The following is a 7843-nucleotide window of genomic DNA, read 5'->3' as shown; positions in this document are numbered from 1 at the left end:
CTCCACAGGGAGACCCTCATGGAGTTTTTGTCTCCCACCCCAGGACAACCTACTATAGGAGGAATTACTCTTCAAACATGGTGATTTCCACTGGGGCAAAGTGAGGTGCTGTGTATGATTGGAGCCTCTGTGGTAACTGATTGTGAGGTCTGTCATTCAATTCTGGCCCAAATATACTTTTATGTCTCTCACATGTTGGCTGTGTTGTGCCTGTAAGCTACTGACCACAAAAGTAATGGTTTATGAGGTGGTAAGGACACTTTATTGTTTTTATATTCAGTTTTATTGACTTTAGAGTAATTATACAAAACTGTAAACTATGGAGGAGTTAGTGACCAATAATAATTAGGAGTTACTGCAATCCAAATGAAAACTCTTGGGTGAAGATAAACAAGTCCCTCTCAGGACAATATCTTCATTGGATTCCTGACACTACAAGTATAACAAAAGTTTACCTTCTTTTGCAAGAGAAGCCATTACACTATATGTCTGCTGGAAGAACTCACTAACCAGGACTTACCCATAAAAGAGGAAATAATAGAAAAATACATCAACAAATATATAAATAAATTTCACTTCATTTACATATCCAACAAATAGCACTCCTGAAGTTAAAAGCATACTAATTTAAAACATAACCTTCCCAGAGCTGAATCTTACACAGAAGAGATCGTGTGCAGGAATTTTATAGTAGCCCTTTAAATAGTTTCAAAGTCTCTTGTGTTGCAGAAGCCATGAGAATCCTAACAGAACAGCAGTGCATCCAAGTAACGTGGCTTGTATGTAGTTATTAAAAACAGTTATTTGGAACCCAGTTTTCCTCATACTCTTAATGTTGTGTAAAAGACAATATGCAAAGACACAACAATGATCTAACTTCACACAGGCCACACACTGCAACACAGTCCAACCAAACTGCCCCTCCTAACCACACACTGCAACATAGCTAGACATATGGGCTCAGCTTGAAGGCCCCAACAGGCTAAAGGAACACCACAAGGAAATATACTCTTTAAATAGGAACACAAACAAATATTTGAACGTGAAATGGTAAGCAAATAGTGTGCCTCCTCCTGAATGCTAATGGCTGCTTCTGCACAGGAGATTTGATCGACTACTGCTTCAGCAGTGGTCACTGCCATATTGGAGGGGAAACAGTAAAGATTGTCTTCCCTTTGGAGGGCATAAGCCTCCTTACTACCTGAAACACCCCTCTCCCCTTCATCCCACTGAGATAACTGTGCTCCGGGACAGATTTGCTCTGGCAAAGCAATTGTGGAGATTGTCACAGTTCATGAAAACTGCATCTTATTTCCCTCATGGACCCACAAGGGTACCCACTTTTAGGCTCTCATCTCAGCCGTCAGTGCCCTTGGGTGGAGACCCTCACCGCACAGTTCCCTGCCTGCACTCTGAGTTCCCCTGCAGGCCAGACAGCCTCTGCTTTCTCTCCAGAGGCTATAAACAGCATAGTTGCCCACAGTTTTAAACTACCACTTAGCTCTGATGCCCCAATCTACTCAGGTCAATATTACATTTTATTATTATTGTTGCATTCTTGTTTCTCCGGGAGGTCTTATGGAATAAAATGTAGTATTTTAGTCTTTATGTGTATTTCCTGCATAGTCCAACCTCCTTAAACATATGGGAGCTGAGATGTGTTTAATCAGTAAGGATCCATCCTGCTACTTTAGCCTTATACCCTGTACATACTGTACTGGTAGTATTCAGGAGCTGTAGTTTGGGACATCACTGTAGCATTTAGGATCTATAATCTGGGATGTTACTGCTTCAGAAGGAAGTCGTCTAGTCTTGTGTACAGTCTGCCTGATGAACCATCAAACCTTGATTGCAGTTCATCACAATAGATCCAAAGACTTTCTCCTACCAGTGAATCTGTTTCTTATAGGAGATCACAATCAGAAGTATGTGTTGGTACTAACTGAAACTACAACATAGCTTAGGGGAGTACCACACTGTTTGGCATAAAGACAAGTGGTAGTAACCTACACATGCCATACAGTCTTACCACTGCCACAAACTCTGTGGGAGCCAGATTACTGTGCACCACAATGACAAGAACTGTCAAGGACATTGTCCCCAACTGCAAATCTGCTCTGGTGTTTAAAAACACTACCTTTGAAGGATGGAGGGTCACCATCACTACAAAAGGTTTCCCCCCCACCCCCGCTCTCCAGCTGGTAATAGCTCACCTTAAGTGATCACTCTCGTTACAGTGTGTATGGTAACACCCATTGTTTCATGTTCTCTGTGTATATAAATCTCCCCACTGTATTTTCCACTGAATGCATCCGATGAAGTGAGCTGTAGCTCACGAAAACTTATGCTCAAATAAATTTGTTAGTCTCTAAGGTGCCACAAGTACTCCTTTTCTATTAGCCTGGAGAGTAAGTCCAATTGGTACTGAAGGGGTGGCGTCTTATTTTGCACCCAGGGTTTATTAGCCCCAAAATGAGAAATCGGGGCAAAAGGATTTTGTTCTTATCTAAGCGGTAGTTGGACTATATATGCAATCTCAGATCTCCAAGCCTGCTTCAAATCTAAGAGAGAGCTCTACCTGGTGGCCAACTGGAGCAGTAACTTCTAAATCATTAAAAAAAACCCACAAATAAACAAAACCCCCTTCATAATGACAGGTTTCAGAGTAACAGCCGTGTTAGTCTGTATTCACAAAAAGAAAAGGAGGACTTGTGGCACCTTAGAGACTAACCAATTTATTTGAGCATAAGCTTTCGTGAGCTACAGCTCACTTCATCGGATGCATACTGTGATTAGCACTTATTTATTAGCACTGTAGTGTCCAGGAAGTGGATTTGTGCTGGAAATGGCCCAACTTAATTATCATACACATTGTAAGGAGAGTGATCACTTTAGATAAGCTATTACCAGCAGGAGAGTGGGGTGGGAGGAGGTATTGTTTCATATTCTCTGTGTGTATATAAAGTCTTCTGCAGTTTCCACAGTATGCATCCGATGAAGTGAGCTGTAGCTCACGAAAGCTCATGCTCAAATAAATTGGTTAGTCTCTAAGGTGCCACAAGTCCTCCTTTTCTTTTTGCGAAAACCCCCTTCGTGCATTGTCTAGTGCAGTGGTTTTCAGACTGTGGGTCTCGACCCAGTACCAGCCAATTTGAGCTGGTGAAGGCAGTGCCTGCAGGCAAGAGCCACATGGAGCTGCTTATGCGCCTCCACCGAGCCAGACTGGCTGCTGGCCGCTTCCGGGGCGCAGGGCAGTCCATGGTGCCAGGACAGGCGGGAGACCTGCCTCTGCACCCCTGCTGCGCCGCTGACCGGGAGCCGCCTGAGGTAAGCCTGTGCCCCAACCCCCTGCCCCAGCCCTGAGCCCCCCCAAACCTGGAGGCCCTTCCTGCACCCCAAACCCCTCATCCCCAGCCCCACCCCAGAGCCCTGACCCCCCTACACCCCAACCCCCTGCCCCAGCCCTGAGCCCCCCCAAACCTGGATCCCCCACACCGCAACCCTCTGCCCCAGCCCTGAGCCCCTCCCACACGCCAAACTCCTCATCACCAGCTCCGTTGTGTCAGAGGCATCAATCATTTTCTTCAACTGGGTCACCAGAAAAAATGTTTGAAAATCACTGATCTAGTGTTCACAGCTAGAGCAGGAAAATGCAAAGGAACATGTAGTGCATTTACCCACTGATCATGCCTACTGTCAGCATCATGCTCACTTATTTTAATCCATTGTGTGAGAGGCTGACAACCACACTCCTGCCTGTCCTTCCCATAGAGAATGGTTTTGATAAAAGGTGGGAGCAGCTCAGGCTTCTACAGACAGGACTAATCCCCAAGGAATGGGGTTGGGAGGAAAATCATTGCATGGTGCTGTCCCTTTAAAAATAAGCTTTGTCATCACTTTTTCACATGCTTGACGCTTATTTCCTTGAAACATAGCTGACCGCCCTAGAATGGAGCAGGACTAGGAAATAAGATTATGTTTGACGGCCTCTGGGCTCTCACTGTGTTTGCAAAATTCTGTTTTAAATGTGAAAAATTTTGAGTAAAATAGAAAATGCCCCCAAATGCCAAAATTCAGTATAATGCCAAGCGAGGGAGTACACTCAGTACTTAGGCTCAGGGACCAAGAGTCATGATTATGGCGTTACATTTTAAAATCTACTATTGATTCACTCTGTAACTTCAAGGAAATTACTTCTCGGTACCCCATTCACACCCCCCCCCCGCCAGTAAGAGCTTGGTGTTCTATTGTACAATTGATATTTAAGCAGAATGCCCCATTAACATCAATGGTGAGTTCTGCTTTAAAACTGACAGCTCAATATGTTACTGTCTAAGGTGTATATTACAACAGACTGGTGTCCATCCAGAAGGGGGATTGGTCCAGGTTGTAAGTGGCCCTAAATGCTGGGTGCCATTGCTTCTAAGACAGCTGGTTCTTGTGCTGAGTCTAGTCAGTGTCCCTAGCTATGGGGCTCTAAGGCAGACTCCCAGGCTCAGACCCCCTTGGCTGAGCCCTTTCTTGAGACATGGGACTCCACACTCCATCCACCTAAACCCTGGAACCAGTGCCTCAGACCTCCCAAGCCCCCGGTTGCTTACATACCCTGCCGCGGGCTCCACCTATCCTCTTGCTTCTTGTTTAACTCCTTTGGGACTAATGCGGCAGTAAGCAAGGAACACAGGCTTAGCAAAGGAATTCTTAGCCATGCTCACTTTACTCTTAAAAAGCTCTTGAGAGTTATAGATGTTTGCAAAATAAGGTCCTGAGTCTCATCCTACCTGAAGCTGATCTCACTCCCAGCTGTAAATCCAAAGTCTTATCAGCATTTCAGGAATATGCTATTGCCCCTCCACTTTTTAAAACCTGGCTAAGAGGGAGTATGCAATGGCCTGGCCTGGGCAGCTGGCACCTGGGCATCCTGCTGCATCATGCCATGTGTCAGCAATTGGGCCTTCACCTGCTAGCTGTCAAAACTGCAGCAGTGGCTCCTCCTGGCAGCAGGGACTAACCAGGTCTGTGAAGCAGGATGGACCTGCCACCCAAGGGCCTCAGGCTTGCCAGCAGGGAGGGTAAAGTTAGGTGTGCTGGGGCGGGGGGAGATGGCAGGGCTCCAGGATGGTCAGGCTGTTGGGTGGGGAAACTGTGGGAAGGTGGAGTTGGTTGGGGAGGGCTCCCTCAAGGGTTCAAGGAGGATTGAGGGGAGAGGCTCCAGAAGGGTTGGGCTAGGGAGGCAGGAGCTCCTGGAGGGTGGGTGGAGGGGGGGGCATCTGAGAGGGGAAGAGGAGGGTTGGACTAGAGTGGTGGGGCGGCAGAGTTGGTGGGGCGGGTGTGCTGTCCTGTCCCTTTAAAATGTTTGATCACCTGCCCCCTCCCCATGCAGCACCTCCCACACAGAATCACAGGGTTGGAAGGGACCTCTGGAGGTCATCTCGTCCAACCCCCTGCTCAAAGCAGGACCAATCCCCAATTTTTGTCCTGGATCCTTATGTGGTCCCCTCAAGGATTGAATTTACAAGCCTAGGTTTATCAGGCCAATGCTCAAACCACTGAGCTATCCCTCCCCCCATTTGTGTTGATTTCAGTTTTGCTGCTAGAGGGACAGTAAAGTCTCCACAGCAGCCAGCTGGGTTTGTATCAGCAGCAGGACACCTTCAGTGTCTGTCTGTCTCCTCCTCTACTCGGTCCATATAAAACAGTGGAGGTGGCAGGGGCTGGGGCAGTGGCAGGGGCTGGGATGGGTGGGGTGCAGGTTCCCTCAGGGGCTCCAGGAGGGTTGAGCTGAAGGGGGGCTCCCCCCCACACCCACACACCTTTGCAGTCCTTCTGGAACCCATGGTTTTAGGAGAGGCTGAGTCTCTGCTCTCCCTCTAGCCCAGACTTCTTGCATGTGGTGATGAACACCCTCCCCCCCCCATCCCCATGCGCCTCATCTTTAAGACTGTCTGTGTCCTCTTCTGCCATGTGCCCAGGTTGAAGAATTCCAGGCCCTTCCCACAGTCTGGCTTCTGGGGAAAGAGTTCATCATTCCATGGGACTGGACCAGCTGCTGAAAGGCCTTCCATTGCTCAGTGATGACTTCTCAGCCATATTTCAGAGTAGCAGCCATGTTAGTCTGTATTCGCAAAAAGAAAAGGAGTACGTGTGGCACCTTAGAGACTAACCAATTTATTTGAGCATAAGCTTTTGTGAGCTACAGAAATCTTATGCTCAAATAAACTGGTTAGTCTCTAAGGTGCCACACGTACTCCTTTTCTTTTTTCTCGGCCATAGTAATTGAATAAGTGATCAAGGAAGCTGTCTGGAATACATAACCACCTTGCGCCCTGCTTAAGGGTTGACATGTGCTTAGCAGCCCGCTCAGACAAAATGGCTGTTCTAGTCCAAAATGGAGATTATACTACAAAATTAAGCTCACAAGTTTACTGAGACTTATTCCTCCCCCCCCCCGCCCAATCTAAAAGTGGGTTACTGTTCCATACTTAACACTGAGTCATGTTGTTATTATTCCTTCACAGGACGGTGGTGGGTGAAAAACTTGAGTCACCTTTGTGAAGTGTTCTGAGATCTCCAGAAGAGAAGACACTGTAGAAACGTAATCTACCATTCTGGTGTGGGGTGCTGGGGCTTTTCCTTAGCAGACAATTAAAAACAGGCATCTCTGTAAAGCTAGGCTTCACTCTGACGAGGCTCACCTCGAACTCACATATGCCAGCTGTTGAACAGCACATGCCTAGAGCAGTTTTTGAGTATACAGATTTCTAAAAGAGAAAAAGAGAAGGGGCAGTTTGGCACGGAAAGCCTGCAATGTGGGATTTTCAAATCTCATTGTCACAATCACAGAGCATCGGAGGTGTGTTTAAAAGCCCAGTCTGAGCCACCCTGTTGTGCAGGAGACCAAGGCTAGCACATGACAGGTGAGCAGCACTGTCTCAGTCCCCTCATTCCCCCAGGGAACACTTGCTTTCAACAGGCACAAACAGACAGCGAGAGAGAGCTGTACAGAATATATTAGTCTCTTCCTCCACCCGAGAGGGAATGTGCTGCATCTGCGACTGAAGACTGGACAGACGCAGGCTGATAAGAGGAAATAATAGAGAGACACTCACAGACACAATGCAATCTTAGGATGGAAGCTATGAACGTGCCTACTAGATGACTAGGGGCAAACCCAACAAAGTAAACAAGCTAGCTCGGGGCTGCTCTGCTGTGTTCTGGTGTCTGGCATACACAGTTACAAGCCCTAGTCCCCTTCAATTTGATTGGTCAGAGCAGCCTGCCTTTTGTGATTTTTCCCCTTCGGACTGTATTTATTTCACAACCGTTCAGTTTACTTTTGGTAAAAATATTGCACTGCAAAGTCTTTGGTGGCCTCTGTGGTTTAAACAGCCTGGATTACAGACTTGGCAGACAAAGCCTGCAACAGACAAGCTGGGAATGTTAAATCACAATGATAGTAAACAAGCACTTTCAGCTGGATTATTTTTTCTCAGCAAAGTGTTAAATCTCCTTTTTCGGTGTGTACCAAGTCAGGATCATTGTGTTCTGGTTTGAAATGTACATCCCTGAGCTCTGAAAGAATGTAGATTGGAGTTTGCTTGAGCTAGAAACAAGATCAGTTATTGAAAGGGATTGTTTGACTATAGGGTGGATAGAAAGCTGTCTAGATCGTTGGGCTCAATGGGTAGTGATCAATGGCTTGATGTCTAGTTGGCAACTGGCATCAAGCGGAGTGACCCGGGGGTCAGTCCTGGGACCAGTTTTGTTCAACATCTTCATCAATGATGGGATTGATTTCACCCTCAGCAAGTTCACGCTTGACACTAAGCTGGGGGGAGAGGTA

This window comes from Caretta caretta, chromosome 10 (genome assembly GCF_965140235.1).
Source record: "Caretta caretta isolate rCarCar2 chromosome 10, rCarCar1.hap1, whole genome shotgun sequence".
NCBI lineage: Eukaryota > Metazoa > Chordata > Testudines > Cheloniidae > Caretta > Caretta caretta.
Note: the sequence above shows the minus strand (reverse complement) of the source record.